Genomic DNA, 16,785 nt, shown 5'->3' on the forward strand with positions numbered 1-16,785 from the left:
ATCAGCGCCAAGGAACGAACCATCCTGCCACGCATTGTTCCTTAATCCGCGGTTTCATCCCGTGCTCGTGTTACAGCGACAGTTCGGGAATGAGAGCTGAAAGTTCCAAGTATACCTGTCCAGCCAGTGGCGTGGCCTGCTTTGCGATATATCGATTGATCGCCCAGACATCCCATGGGAAAGGATCGATAAACATCGTGTTCGCACTTAATAATCGATTCTTAACCATAGGTTTAAATGGGAAAATATCGATAATCGATCATTCACGCCCCGCTGTTACTGTCAACCATGTCTCCAGGTCGCTCGCTTTCCGCTTCCGGTTCGCGCAGAACTGTCCCAGTAGCGAGGCGTGATAATCGATTATCGATAACATCCCAATTGAAATTATGGTAAAGGATCGATTATTATGTTGTTCATTGCGAACGTCTGATAATCGATCATTTTTTTAGGTTTCAATGGGATATCAATCGATAAATCGCATATAGCACCTCACGCTTTTAAGCTATTCTTCTCTTCAGATCGGCCGCAGTGACATTTTCAGACTGAAAATTTTGAGGAAGGAGAATGAACGGTTGGATAAGGTACACAAGGCCGTTCATTAAGACACCCAGTCTCATGTTCGTCCTCCAAAATTAACCTAGAAAGCTGCCGGTCGCTATGTGGCAGAACCCCCAGAGTACGCCAAGGGTTCAGATAGTTCTTCAGCGTACACTTTCACCAGCTAACACAGATTTTCCCTTCGCACTATTCGTCGTTCAGTGGCCTGGCGTGCTTTACGATTTATCGATTGATCTCCCATTTAAACCTGCGGAAAAGGATCGATAAAGTTTTCGCAATGAACTTAATGCAGGTTGTCTACTAGAACAGGCTGGCCAAAAATCAGTACATTTGCAGTACTTTTTCAGTACATTCTCAAGAAATTCAGTATCTCTTCAACAGAAAAATTCAGTACTTATTCAGTACCTTTAATTGACGGAATTCAACAAATTTCAAAAATTTAAATTTCTCGCTCAAATTGCAACAAAAATGACAAAAAATGAAGAAAATTCCGGACCTCCTTGCGGAATTTCGCACTTTTTCAGTACTTCCGGACCGCCCTTAGAAAATCCGTACTATTTCCGGACTTTCCGGAAATTCCGGACTTGTAGACACCCTGTTAATGTTAATCGATTCTTTACCTCAGCTTCACCACAGCCTTCTTCGCTCGTTTCGACCAAAAGCATCCCTCCATTTTCCTTTTGTCTCCTCCGACTATCACTTTGTCTAACAATTTCCACGATGAGGCCACAGGGCAGTGGAGGAGGGGAGCGATCCGGCACTCGCCGCTTCTCCCCCACCCGCGATCTGGGCCTGAGGCAGGACGCGATTGAGTGCCAGGTCGCGGACGCACTGCGGAGAAAAGTCACAACTCCGCGGAGAAGCTGTTGGTTGATGCGGGGTTTTGAGGGGACCCGAACTTGCTCGGCATGAATGAATGGGTTAGGATGGTCAAAACAATCTGGAAACCGGTACTCGAGTTCCTCAGAAGAAACCGACGCCGGACGCCGACACGGACAAGCAAGCTCGATTGCGGCCGGAGGAGCCAGGTCCGTTTCAGCGCGCTTCGTTTCGTCCGAGCCAAGGCCAACTTCCAGCTTCCAGCTTCCAAGTTCCAGCTCGCAACTTGCTCTCGCAGCTCGCGGCCTCTCCCTCGTCCGACTCCTCCTCTTATTTTCGTGCTTCGCAATCCGATCCTACGATGCGGGGCTCTCACAAAATTTACAAAATCAAATTCCCTCACATTTCCCCGATTTCCCTCACACATTTGAGCGCAAGTCCCTGACAATGAGTCAGTTGTGCTGGTCACAGAATCGTGGTTTGATGCTCGATTCTCGCAGAATAGCTTAAAATAAGAGGACCTGTCCAAACTGCAACTTTCTACGCTCAATATTACCGTGATATCGCCCTTTGAAAAGTCGGGCTTTTGACGTCGTCCACCTCGGTGTGACACCCTTGGTTTTTTCCACCTTGCTTTCAACCGAGTTTTACGGTGAATAACCAGAGCAAATGTGTGTTTCCCTGATTGATGAAAGCAAGGTGGAAGAAACCAAGGGTGTCACTACCGCGGTGGATGACGTCAGGAACCCGACTTTCCAAAGAGCGATATCTCGGTTAATATTGAACGTAGTTAGTTGCGGTTGGGACAGATTTTATTACTTTTAGCTAATCTACAATAATCAAGCATCAAAACACGATTCTGTGACTAGCGCAACTAGCACATTGAGGGTATGCCATACGGCCAAAAAGACTTGATTTGAAATAGTTTCTAGGGAAAATTTGTTGCTCTAGACGTCAAATCCATTCTAGAAAGCGAATAAAGGGAAATCAACAATTTTCCCCGGACATTTTCAACATTTTCCCTGATATTTCCAAGTTTTCCTTGACTTTTTAAAATTCCCTAACATTTCCCGATTTCCCTGACTGTGGCAACCCTGCCAATGCCGCTTATCCGCGACGAATTTTCGCCGTTACCGTTGCTTTGGGTTCCGGTTCCTCACAGCGCAACCGTTATTTGTCCAAAATACGTTAAGTGTGTAAAAGATCATAGAAGTGCCAATTCTCATTCATACGACTGTCACAATCAATAAAAAAACGGCTCTTCGGGGAGTCCAGAGGCAGCGCTTTTAATTTCCTGACCGAATTTTCAGGGACCAAGTTACAATTCTTAGGATTTAAATTTAAAACGGGGAAAAAAAGAACAACCTCATATGAATCGAAGAAACGATTCTTGACAATTTTTCCACCGACGCACAGTGGAGCGAGTCAATGAGAAGAGGTCGGACATGAAATTTTTGACAATTTTAATTTTAATTTTGTACGAATTTCGATGGTTATTTCGTCACATTTCCAAGTTCAAGGGGTGCTTCGAGGAGGAAATTTTACAAGGTAACCAATGGAACCACTAATAGAACTTTAAAGTTTTGTACCAACGGAGTTATAAGCGTTTAAAGTTTCCAAATTTTTTTCCGGCATTTCCCACCAACTCGATCCACTGTACGACGGCACACTGCAAAGTGCACATTTCAAGCGCAAGAGACAGTCGCGATGCGTTGATTAAAGGGTGCGTGTCTCGCGTGCATCCGTGTTTGATCGATATCCTCAGTCGTTCCTACATCTGTGCAACGTGTTGATCATTATAACAACCCTATTTCTCGTCGCTTGCTCTTTTCATGGTTTCCTCCCAGGGGTAATAACTTCTAGTAAAGGTTTTTTTTAGCTCGTGCCTATGCCTGAACACCAGTGTTCGAAACTCACCTTTGAGTTTCAGGAGCCATGTTTCTCCATGTTTTATTCCAAAAAAGATGAGGTTACCTCCCCTTCCAATCTCATGCTAAGAACATGAGCTTTAGTGCAATAATACCATAAGAAATAATGCAATTGACTTACAGAACACACGTAGTTTAATGACAGATACTGAAATGACAAATACTGAACATAAGAGACTGAGAATATCTTGACTTCAAAGGGATGATAAAGTAGAAAATGTACGAAGTAAGGACAATCAAAACCCACTCAAGCTACCATTCTGATGCACACTGGAAAGATGGTCAAAAAACTGCATTTCTATGGTAACGGTGACGCAACAAGCCATGTGGCCCATCAGGCTCGATTTTTAGGGGCCATTGAAGATTGTACTCAGGGGATAGGACGGTGAATGTATTTTTCAAACGCTTGATTGCGATAAATCTATGAGTTTTCCCAGGCTTGCTTGTTAGTGTATTTTGCGAGGGAAATACACTCTATTTCACCATGAAAATACGCCGGCAACCGCCTGCCCAGCTAACTTCATCCGGTCGCACTGCAGTGGAAATGCACACGCAATCTGCAATCGGACAATAAGAACTCAGGCCTCAGGCCTTTAATTAATCCGAGGACTCCGAAGTGCTTGCGCGGCGTGCTTTGCGATGTATCGATTTCACTGCCATTTAAACCTAGGGAAAAGGATCGATAAACAGGGTGTTCGCAACGAACACCTTAATAATCGATTCTTTACCATTGCTTCAAATGGGAAAATATCGATAATCGATCATTCACGATTCGTTACTGGCCATATAAACATTCGGACATCGCTACATGTTGTTTCCTTTTGATAATGAACGAACTCTCCGGAGAATCGGTACTTTGCGTTCTCTGGAATTTTACTCGCAAGTTAACCTGAAGTATTTGGAAAGTCCAACAAAAAATATTTTGTATGAATTCTCTCAAAATTAAGGGCTTAATTGAGGGCAAAATTGCCAATATTCAAAAGCTTTTTTTTCAGGCATGACTTTTTCACCAAGTTCACGTCAAGATGAACATTTTGAGTTAAAATTGACCTTCTAGCTTATGCGGTTCGAAGGTTCGTACAGATGGCTGGAGCCTTCTCTAAAAGAGAACGTAAGATGTACGATCAGCTGATTCCTTTGACTTCACGGTGATATTTATTCAATTTTTGAGTGGCTGCAGTCATAAGGGCTGGACCCACGTTCAAAGTGAAGCTTCAAAAAGGAGGCTGTTTAGCCAAGTGTTGCCCTCGATTACCGTTTCGATGCGCAACACTTGGCTAAACAGCCACCCCTTTAAAGCTTCACTTTGAACGTGTGTCCAGCCCTCTACTGAAACACCGTGCTCAACAGTATTTTGAAAGACAGATGTCGGAATCGAGGTTAAAAATTATAAGAGTCATTTCATGTAAAATGTATCACTTGTGCAAACTTCGAGGATACCATTCCTGACTCACGATCCAAAGCGTTGAATACCGGTGCTAAATAGTTATAACAGAAATGCCAACTTTTCGCAGTTTGATCATGAAGAGAATTACAGGATCAGACGGCAGAAACACCGAGGTACCAACTGATTAAACACTAAAACTCGGATGAATAACGTCGCTTATTTGATGAGCATATGCACTGAGAGACACATGAATGAGAAAACGCGAATTTTCTGCATGGTACGAAAAAAATTCCTTAAAAAGAATCCGTACAAACGCTGTCTTGTACACAATTAAATTTTCTAGTAAAATTTGGCAATAGCTAATGTGGCTTGGTTCCTTTCTGCTAAAAAGGCAACCCACGACTCCCACGAGAACCTGAAGTCCATCATTTCCCCTCAGTCTATGGCAGAACCTTCCGTTTCAACTAATAGGATAACTCTATTTTCCCTTGATCTTCTTTGTCGATAGCTTTGTCTATCAAACACAATCATCAGCCCGCAAAGGGCATCTGTTCATCCGGATGTTGTTCATTGCATTGCAACGTTGCGAAGTTTCACAAAGAATGACCTTTAAATTTTATAAAATGGATCCTCAGCTTTGAGCTCAATCGGCTTTAAAGGTCGCGCAAGAGGTGGAAGTGGGTATTTGCGAGCGATGAATATCTGTGATTGATGTGATGGGAGTCGGCTCTTGAACAAGGATACTGAATGCGGGAGCAATTATTTCAAGAGTGCCATGCCGCGCCGCACAAACGTTTAGCGTACGGAATTTCAAGAGGTGTTTTAGAAAGAAGGCTTAGTCTCCTTCCTCACCCCGTCTTAAAAATGAGTTCATTAGAATAGAGAGGATCTCCTCAAAAGTTCGTGATTTATCAAAGGAAATTTGGTAAGGCCTGAAGGTTCATACGGCGTTTTTCCTTAGCACGGCAGTATAAACCTATCGTGATGATTAATTCATGGAACTTTTCTCCCTTTTTTTATTGCCCCGTTCTGTTTACTTGCGAAGCGCCGCGGTGCGGCGCGACGCCCAGTCCCAGTTCAAGACGAGGTGCTTGTACCCCTTGCACTAACGCTGCGCCGCGCCCAACTTGCCAAGTCTGCCATCTTTTGGAAGGGAACTGTAACCACCACATTTTAAAATCGAGTTTTCTTCATAACGTCACGAATCCATTTTAAATGAAATAGGTAAATGATTCTGTTGCGTTCGTAGAATTCGCCCTGCACAGTAAGAAAAAGTAACCAAAATGTTGTGTTTATACGGCAAGTAAAGCACCATGTTACACAGAAACGTAGCCGGGGGGGGGGGGTGTTGGGGGTTAAAGCGCCCCCCCCCCCCCGAAAGCAAAAAAAAAGGAGGAATAGAGGGAAGGAAACAGGAGACAGAAGATGAGAAAGTCTAGAAAAGAAGAAGTTTGAGACCGTCGAAGATATTTATCTCTTTTAATGTAGAGTCCTAAATGGAAACACCGTGTTCATTCCTAAAATTTTCGTCAGAAAAGCCTCAAAATGCGTCTAAAAAGAGTTAAATTTCAAAAAATTTCAGGATCTTTTTGAATGTATACATGCATTTTTTGCTGAAAGCTCAAAAAGGAAACGTAATAATCCTTCGCAGACATTGATGGAAAATCTGCGTCACGGAGGCCTCAAAATGCGTCTAATTAGATTACAAATATTTAAAATTTTCCGGGGGACCACCCGGACCTTCCTCCGAGATGAAGGATATTCCATACCCCCCAGACCTCCCGGTAATAGAGGGGCCCCGCAAGCCCCCCCCCCCCCCGAAACAAAATCCTGACTACGTGCCTGAAGTTACACAAGCTTTTAATTAATTTTTTTGAGTAAGTTCCCTATACTGATAAACATATTCGTGTTCTTGTGTTGCTTTTGGTTCACATAGGAAGTGAAACACAAACCGACACAAATTGTGTTTCTTTGGGTGCAATGCAATGCAATTATAAGTAAAAAAAACGATTGCTTACAATCATCCGGTAAATTGGTCAAAGACAGTGCGTCCTTTGGTTCTCGCTCTTGGAAACAGCTATTCGATAATCATCGTGGACAAGATGTAATTTTTCAGCTGAATTGGCAACTACGCCGTGCATAAACTGCTTCTCTATTGAACACCAATTATCTACGCCCTAATTGATACAAGTTTTTCTTTCTCATTTCTACTGCAAATTATAATTGGCCACTGGTCTATTTATTATTCGTATTCTTCGTTCATTGGCCGAAGGAAAAAAAATCGTCTCGTGCCGTTCTGCCGTGCTAAGGAAGAACGCCGTATAAGCCTTCAGGCGTTGCCAAATATCCTTCTATAAAAACCGAATTTACAGGGAGTATTGTGTATATTTCTCCCAAAAATTTTCAGACAATCTCGCACGCACTTCAATCTAAAATATCTGAAAATTTCAAAGAAAAATGTGCATAAATGTCGTCAAAAATCCATGTTTTATCGAGGGGAATTTGACAGCTCTCGAATGTTCATACGGCGTTCTTAAGCAACACGACAGCGTTGGTAAATGCGTTGATAAGTTCCCGACAAACTCAAGTCAAAACATACACACGCCTGCATAGATACTTGAGAATCTCGTACTTCGATCTGTGAAACACTATTACCCGTCGACTTTTCGTGATAGACATTAATAGGGCGATTTTGTGTTTTAACATCTCCGTAAGATTATTCTTGAAAATTATTCTACTATAAAATGTTCGATACACAAATTGATATAATGGTGCTTAGACAGGGTGTCTACTTACACAGGCTGGCCAAAAGTCATTACTTTTACAGTGCATTCCCAAGAAATTCAGTACCTCCTTAAGAGAAAAATTCACTTTTCCAGTACCTGGCCATTTGACGAAATTCGAAAAATTTCGAAAATTTGATACTTTCGTTCAAAATGCGACAGAAATGACAGAGACACATTTATTGGCGGCTTGAAGATTAACTGACTGCACAATCGCGAGCTTGCAGGCAAATACTACGCTGAGAATCAACGAGCAGGGGATCAATTTGTTGAATACAATCCTAGCTTAGAAACACCTACACTATGCGGTTAAAACTGCAATAGCAGCAGAGGAAAACCAATAAGGCCAGCGTGGAGGCTAATTTAATATTAATCTTCCGTCGCAATGCTACGGCGCAAGGATACAACTATTCGTACTCTCCGGAATGCATGAGGTATCACGCCACAATTGAAGGCGTTTTCGAAACTGCCAACTCTCCTTATCAGGATTCAGGTGTCGCATACGTAGGGCGTCTACTAAAACCGGCTGACAAGTATTTAGCATTTTTGCAGTAATTTTTCAGTCCCTTTCCAAGTAATTCAGTGTCTCCTAGGAAGAAAAAAACCGGTACTTTTTTTGGTACCCTCAATATGATTATTCATTTGACTTCCTTTTATTTAGTTATATTCCTAACCGAGTGATCATTTTTAATTCTTATATTAAATTTATCAATTTGTTAAATACAATCCTAGCTTGGACACACTTAAACTATGCGGCCAAAACTGGATTGATAGTGGCAACGGAAAACCAACAAGACTGGCACAAACGTGACTTGATATGAATCTGCTATCGTATTGCGAAGGCGCAATGATACAACTATACGTACTCTCCGGAACGCGTGAGGTATCACGCCACAATTGAAGGCGTTTTCGAAACTGCCAACTCTCCTTATCAGGATTCAGGTGTCACATACGTAGGGTGTCTACAAAAACTGGCTAAAAAGTATTTCGCATTTTTGCAGTACTTTTTCAGTGCCTTTCCAAGAAATTCAGTGTCTGCTAGGAAGAAAAAAACCGGTACTTTTTTTGGTACCTTCAAGCTGATTATTCATTTGACATCCTATTAATTAGATGTATTCTCAACCGCTTGTTTATATTTAATTCATCTATATAATTTATCAATTTGCTAAATACAATCCTAGCTTGGACACACTTAAACTATGCGGCCAAAACTGCAATGATAGTGGCAACGGAAAACCAACAAGACTGGCACGGACGCTCACTAGATATGAATAATCTGGCTATCGTATTGCGAAGGCGCAATAATACAATTATACGTACTCTCCGGAACGCGTGAGGTATCACGCCACAATTGAAGGCGTTTTTGAAACTGCTCGAATTGATTTGAGTCTTCCATCGCATTGCTACGGCGCAAAGATACAACAATTCGTAATCTTCGGAATGCGAGAATTATCACGCCACAATTGAAGTCGTTTTCAAAACTGCTAACTTTCCACATCTGAATTCTTGTATCGTATAAAAAGGGCGTCTACTAAAACCGGCTGACAAGTATTTAGCATTTTTGCACTACTTTTTCAGTGCCATTCCAAAAAACTTCACTGCATAATAGGGAGAGAAAAAAAACGGTACTTTTTTGGTACCTTCAGGCTGATTATTCATTTGACATCCTATTAATTAGATGTACGCCCGACCGCTTGATTATATTTAATTCTTCTATATAATTTATCAATTTGCTAAATACAATCCTAGCTTCGACACACTTAAACTATGTGGCCGAAACTGCAATGATAGTGGCAAAGGAAAGCCGACAAGACTGGCACGGACGCTGACTTGATATGAATCTGCTATCGTATTGCTAAGGCGCAGTGATACAACTATACGTACTCTCCGGAACGCGTGAGGTATCACGCCACAATTGAAGGCGTTTTCGAAACTGCCAACTTTCTATATCGGGATTCTTGTGTCGTATGAACAGGGCGTCTACTTAAACCGGCTGATGAGTATTTAGCATTTTTGCAGTAACCTTTCAGTCCCTTTCCAAACAATTCAGTGCCTCCTAGAGAGAAAAAAAATCAGTACTTTTTTGATACCCTCAAGTTGATTATTCCTTTGACTTCCTATTATTTAGTTATATTCCTAACCGCGTGTTTATTTTTAATTCTTATATTAAATTTATCAATTTGCTAAATACATCCTAGTTTAGACACACCTACACTATGCGGTCAAAACTGCAATAGCAGCAGAAGAAAACCGATAAGGCCAGCTCGGAGGCTGATTTAATATTAATCTTCCGTCGCATTGCTACGGCGCAATGATACAACTATTTGTACTTACTTTACAGGTTTCATTGAAAAACAACCGTGGTATGAGGGAAACAATTCCTGACCTTCTTCCAGAATTTCAACACTTTTTGAGTACTTCCGGATCGTCCTTAAAAAAATCAGTACTATTTCCGGACTTTGGCAGACATCCTGTACAGCGCAGACTAGGTCCTTCTTCCGGAATTTCCGCACTTTTTAGTACTTCCGGATCGCCCTTAAAAAATCAGTACTATTTCCGGAAATTCCGGATTCGTAGACACCCTGCTTTCAGATAGGTGAAAACCCCAAACAGAAGCAAAAAGAGATGATGTCATTCCGCAGTTCTGCCGAGTGACATGGACTAGGACTAGGAGCTTTTCATGCCTGTATGAATCTTTTAGAGGCGGCCTTGTCCTTACACGAAGTATTATTGTCATTCCGCCACCGAGTCGGCTCTTCCTATTTATTCGCGCGTAGTGAAAGCTGGGGGGTGGGTCGCGGCCGGGGAGGGGGCACTTATTTATGGAAGCACTTACGGTTCGCGTGGTCGTTCTTCAATTCCTAACAAGATAATCGCCTCCCACACTTACTATTTACCTTACTATTTTTATTTTTACTTGAATGTTTTTACATGCTTCAGATCAAAGTACTTACAGATGTTCGGAAAATTACGGATTTTTCTTGGGGGAGCTACTTCCACTCATGCCCAGGACGATTTGAATATTTTCTTCTTCTTTTTTAAAATTGATTTATTAAGTTGATGAGGTGATAAAATACATAATTATTCAATTTACATATGATACCGAAATGAACGATTGGAATATGGACGAAACAAAGTACCTAGAGCCAGATCCCCAAGATTTCTTTAAGTCAACTTTGAAACATCAACGCAAATACACTGTTTGAATGGTAACAAAGTAATTCAATTTTAGCCTCGTTCTTTTACGTCGTTCTACTCGATAATGAAGCTATGCTATTTTCTCATTTCTAGGTGAGTATCTCCAGCGGATTCTTTCAAGAAAGAAGAATAATGTTAGGAATTACTGAAAAGACGTATCGGTACTCCAGAGCCAAAAGGTACCTGACTCACATTTTTTGAAAAATCGAGTTGGTGCCGTTTTAGAAATTTCCATTGACGGTTCCGTATGTGTAGAAAATTTGGTACACTGGAAAAAAAAGTCGCTTGGATCTAGAGTCCAGACTCTAGAAAACATTGACAAGAAAAAATACTCTTGATTCAATCTGCTTTTTGCTCGAATCAAAAAGAAATCCGCTTGAATTAAGAGACTTGGTTCTCGATGTAAGCAAAAATCCGATTGAATCAAGAGTATTTTTCCTTGTCGATGTTTTTAAGAGTCTGGACTCTAGATCCAAGCTACTTTTTTTTCCCCCAGTGTAGCCTTATTTCACGACGGTTATCGGTACGGAGTTTCAAAAATTGCGATTAACATTGGAATCAATGGTTTTCCCCTGATATCTCGAAAATACTAAAATGAAAGTGAGGCATCTTTTGGCTCTGGGCCACTGATATGGACGTGGCAATTTTTATACGATATCAACATTCTTTGCCCTTCGCTTAAATCCATCATGAATATCGATTGTAGTTGGAGCAGGCTGCTGCGCCAAGAATCGATTCTTTTACGTTCATTTAAATGGTGAAAAACAGCGTTGCCGATTTTCAGGAATCACCACTGAGGTGTAAAGAGAGAGAACATGAATTGCATGGATCGCAATTAACAAAAAGGAACCAGCGCAAATACAGTGTTGTTAAACTGTTGCTTCTTCATAATTATCTAAAAGATCTCCCAAAATAGCGAACGGTTATTGCACCCCACCAAAAAATTGTTTTCCAAAAATTTTAATCGAAAATAATTGTGTCAATTTTAATACTGTACACATATTTCGTATTTTTAAAAGAAAAAAAGATGTCGCGCGATTTTGCAAACACCGTAATCACGCTGGTCCCTTTTTGGTAAATGCGATCCATGCACTGGAAAAAAAAAACACATTGGATCTAGAGTCCAGACTCTTAAAAACATTGACAAGAAAAACTACTCTTGATTCAATCGGATTTTTCCTTGAATCAAAACGAAATCAGCTTAAATGAAGAAGCTTGGTTCTTGATTAAAGCTAGATTCTGATTGAATCAAGAGTACTTTTTCTTGCGACGTTTTTAAGAGTCTGGACTCTAGATACGATGTGTTTTTTTTTTTTCCAGTGCACAAACTTGGCGGCTCCCTTAAAAAAACATGGCAACCCAGGCTTGATCCGACCGGCACCGGACTAGACACTAGACAGGTATAAGTAATGCCACTCAAGCTGGATTTGGACCAATTAGCCGTCTGACCTTTGCCAACTAACCTACAAAACTGCATCTTAGAAAACAATAACCGAGATATGTTTCATAATGCCACGGTAGGTAGTACCGACGTATCAACTTCACCGAATGGTACCTACACTGCACCGCGCAATATAAAAAGGCGTCATTAAAGGCCACTTAAAAGCTTTCACTAACCGATAGGCGAGGGCGGGGCTCGTAAAATGATTGGTTAATTTCAATCGAAAATAATATTTTCAAGGGCGTATAACATTTTTGATGGATCAAACGACCCTATTTGTTGAAAATCGATGGGGTAACTCTCAAACCACGTATCTTGGTTGGCGAAGTTTGGTTTTGGAAATGAATTGATGGTTAAGGTGTTCGTTGCGCACACCCTGTGTATCGATCCTTTTCCGTAGGTTTAAACGGCAGATCAATCGATATATCGCAAAGCACGCCACGCCACTGTTCTTGCCCCGTCCGCAAATTCTGCCGGGCCAAGGAAGAACGCCGTATGAACATTCGAGAGTTGCCAAATTTCCTTTGATATGTTTATTTATGAGGAAAATTATGAATATTTTTCCTTGAAATTTTCAGGGACTTTAAATAAAAATACCCACAAAGAATATTCTCTAAAAAATTGGAAGAAAAATATTCATGAGTTTACCAGGGAATTCGTGTTTTATAAAAGAAAATTTGGCAACGCCTGAAGGTTCATACGGCGTTTTTCCTTGGCACGGCAGAATTTGTCTCATAACCTGCATTCATCATTCGTGCAGCGGTTTGGTGAAAGAATGAGAAAATACGCACGCGATTTTCATCTCAAAATCGCGAAAAATACAGGATTTTTTTAGCAGATCCCTGGTTTGATGAGAAATTACGCGATTTTCATCTCAGTATAGGAAAATATAAGCAATTTTTCCAGCGATTTCGGAAAAAGTGAGAAATTACGCGGTAGTCACCTCAATGTTGCGGCAAATACGCGGTATTTCTAGCGGTTTCGTAAAATTATGAAAGAATTACACGTTTTCCACCTTAATATCGCGGAAACTATGCGATATGGATAAGGATACGAGCATATTTTTCAAGAACGTCAGCCATTTGAGACAGGCAAAAAGCTAAGATTTCCCTTCATTTTCGCATGATACCACAAATCCACCCTGGAGTTCGAATAGTTGCACGCTTGATTTCCACATTTAACGATGCGAGCATGATGCCAACATTCAGAAATGTGAGTAATTTAGTAGACAAGCGAAAATCTAAGATTTTCCTTCATTTTCGCGTGATACCACATAACTACTCCGGAGTTCGAATAGTTGCGAGCTTGGTGTCCGCTTCACAGTCTTGATTCATAGTACTTCTATATGCAAATTTCCGCGAAAATTGAAAAATTACGCCATTTTTCCCGGAGTTTTGTTAGAACATAAAAAATAAAGCTTTTTCAACTCAATATCGCGGCAAACGCGCGGATTTTTCCGGCGATTTTGCATTAGTCTGAGATCATTCATCCTATGTTGAGAACGGAGCTAATCTCTAACTGGCCCCAGATCACTAAGTGAATGAATGCATTCAGATAGCATCATTCTTGGGTGTCGATAAGAACAAGGTTTAACTTTCGCCCCATGACGCGACGAACGGATTCGATAATAGTTTTCCTCTAAAAGTTGAAGACACAATCCTTCAACTCTTCCATGTAGGATAGGTACAACACATAAGAGCACCACTCTAACATTAAATTATAATTTCTGTTAGGAACATCAAATTACTGTATCTATTTTGCATGCATGTCTGGTTTAACATCTGAGTGAGTACAAAAGAAAAAAAAAAACAACAACAAATACTGATTCTGCTTTCTTTGCTAAACATGCTCGCAACTCTGACAGAGATATTCATAGAGGTTGAATTTTATTTTTAGGACTACCTACTAAAAACTCAGAACACTGTTATGGACAGTTGCAAAAATTAGTCTTGAGGTTTGAGGGTTCATCGCACATAACACAAGGAATGAAAATTAGCGGTAGGACTCAATGCATTTTCGTACGATCCAAACATTTCAAATTGAAAACAGTAGGTGCGTTATTTTGGAAAAATGAAAATTTCAGTCACTAATTAAATCATTAAGGGATGTCTGTAGCAAAAATCATCCGAAAAATTTCAAAATAAAGTCATCGGTGCCAGTTCTACTGAAGTTGTCATCAATACTTATTGATTCTCATAGAAATCAGTTGGAGAGTTGCAACATTACGTAAGTATATTTTCAACTCCATTTTAAGATTGCAGATGATGACTTCCAGTACAGACATTCCTCAATGATTGTTTTAGAGATTACAGTTTGGATGTTTTAAAAATAATTTGACTGCTTGTTAAAATTTGAAATAAAACAACCACACCTAGAATGCTTAGGTCCAAAGCCAAGAATCCACCCAACCTTGCGGAAAGTCAATTTTTAAAAGTTGGCTGAAGATAAAACTGAAGCTTGGATCAAGAATTACCAAACTTGGACTACACTCGCAGCGCGATACAATGATTTTTGAACCTCATGCACTGATGGCAGCGCAACCCCTTCTCGGCCAATACTGGTCTCATTTAAGGAATAGACGGCGGATCTCAGTTTGTTACCCCTTTTCTACTTCTCTCTGGTATACAGGAGCTCCAAAAAATTGGATGATACCTACTTATTTGCAAGATCTGCTTTGATTTTAAATTTATGAGTAACCTTACATTCCATTCTGGTAAAAATCAGATTATGATGAACTAAAGAGAACTGCGACAATGGGGTAGCGATCTCGTAGCATGCCGGGTTGCGGACTCAAGGGTTGCTGTGTTGCCATTTGCAGGATATGGTGTTTACCAGCCCGATTTTCCAGACATCATCATATTGCGCTGCCAGTATAAACTGGAACTTGGTTAATTTGCTGGTGGTGATTGAAGGAGCTCGATATTTAGCTTTACATGAACCAATTAAATTAAGAAATGGGTAGTTATAAAATGTCGGTACCTGATATAATCCAGAATGACAATTAAAACGCAGCTCCATAGAATATCAGCATACTTCAGAAGAGAGAGGAAAAATTAAGGAGAGAAGGTGAGACGCAATGCTCTATACCACATTCACTGTCAAACGACGGTACACTTTAATGAATTTCGACGAGATTGAAACAAAAAACTCGAGATTATAGGTTAGTTTATACAACAACAAAGGACGCCTTTTAAGGGAATATTTTCTGGTGAAAAACCACCGATTGGTATTGAATTCGAGAGGGGAGTTTTAAGAGCAAAAGCACAAAGAAGAACCAAGATTTTTGGAAATAATTACTTATTTCCGACTTATAGGTGATAAATGCCTAGGGCCGCACACGACGCACTGACTATCAACGATAAAACTAGGCAAATGCAAATGAAGTGATGGTTGCGGCTCCAACGGTGGAGGAATCACAGAAATTAGATGGTCTGTAACCGGAGAGTTTGGCAAGTTATTACACGTGTAATTATTGCATAAAATATTAGAATTCCGACTTGGAAAACAAGGTGCCCTTCGTTTGTTTACATCAAGTTATCAACATCAACAAGGGAAGACGCGGCAGGCCGGCACGGAGAGCTCCACTAGCGCACTGGCGGAACGCGCGGCCATGCGGCGAAGTGTGGAGGCAAGATTTTCAAGGTGCGTTCGCAGCGCGCCACAGCGGACGTCGAACTACATACTCACATACGGTTCGTGCAAAATGAAATTTAATCAATTTTTCAGCTGCGTTGCAGTCCGCACCAATTATTTTCCGAGAATTCATCAACAGATTTCGAAATTTGACGATGATGTTTTTTGTTGTATAAATTTCAATCTTAAGATTTTACGGATCACATGATGCTATGGCAGGTGAACTGAGCCCGTTGCAGCAATTTAAATTTTTTTTTTATGAAATTTCACATAAAAATTTTTATGTATAAAATTTCAACATGAAATATCATATCCAAAGTTTCATCATGAAAATGCATGTCAAAAATTTCATCGTGAAATTTCATATCAAAAATTTCATCATGAAATTTCATATCAAAAATTTCTTCATGAAATTTCATATCAAAAACCTCATGAAATTTCATATAAAAATTTGAGATTTCATATAAAAATTTCATGAAATTTAGCATCTCTGTAGTACCACAACACTGGGCGACTTGGAGAAGGGATTTTTACTTCACTGGTTAATCTATTATACCTAAATCTTTTTTCCCTTTAGCTAGAATGATTGATTCATAAGAATATTGTACTTATTGGGGGAAAAAAACTCCTCACCTTAAAAATTAAGATTAAGAAAATTTCCGACCATAGTCTGACCGAACAATACAATACTGACCGAAGTATCTCCTTCAAAGGTATGCTTGAATGAGTGCAAAGAATTCACAGAAAATATCAAGAAAAATATTCTTGGTAAGCTCTCTCTCTGGTAAGAAGAATTTTTCTTATCTTTTGATTGTACAATTCTTTTTTTATTTTTATAGTCAAAGATATTTGTTTAAATTAATAATTATCATTATTTTTAATGAATAGCCTGTGGTTACTATCATTAAGGTGATAAAAGTTAAAGTTAGAATTTTGTTTAATGGGTTAATTATAATTACCTCTATAATAATTTCCTTTGAATAGAATCTTGATACGGAGGGAAGAGCACATAAAATTATTCTTGCTAGGTACATTAAA

The 16,785-nt window shown here is 40.1% G+C and overlaps 1 protein-coding gene across 1 annotated transcript in view; it reads right to left on the minus strand.

Moving 5' to 3' along the window:
* The window catches only part of LOC109031813 (beta-1,4-glucuronyltransferase 1), a 255,217-nt gene extending 239,506 nt beyond the window's left edge, over positions 1–15,711 (minus strand). Inside the window, exon 1 of the mRNA XM_019043584.2 lies at positions 15,094–15,711. The gene's annotated coding sequence lies outside the window, so the exon portion shown is untranslated. The remainder of the gene's footprint in view (positions 1–15,093) is intronic.
* Between the last annotated feature and the right edge of the window lie 1,074 nt (positions 15,712–16,785).

The sequence above is a fragment of the Bemisia tabaci genome, chromosome 2 (genome assembly GCF_918797505.1).
Source record: "Bemisia tabaci chromosome 2, PGI_BMITA_v3".
Lineage (NCBI taxonomy): Eukaryota > Metazoa > Arthropoda > Insecta > Hemiptera > Aleyrodidae > Bemisia > Bemisia tabaci.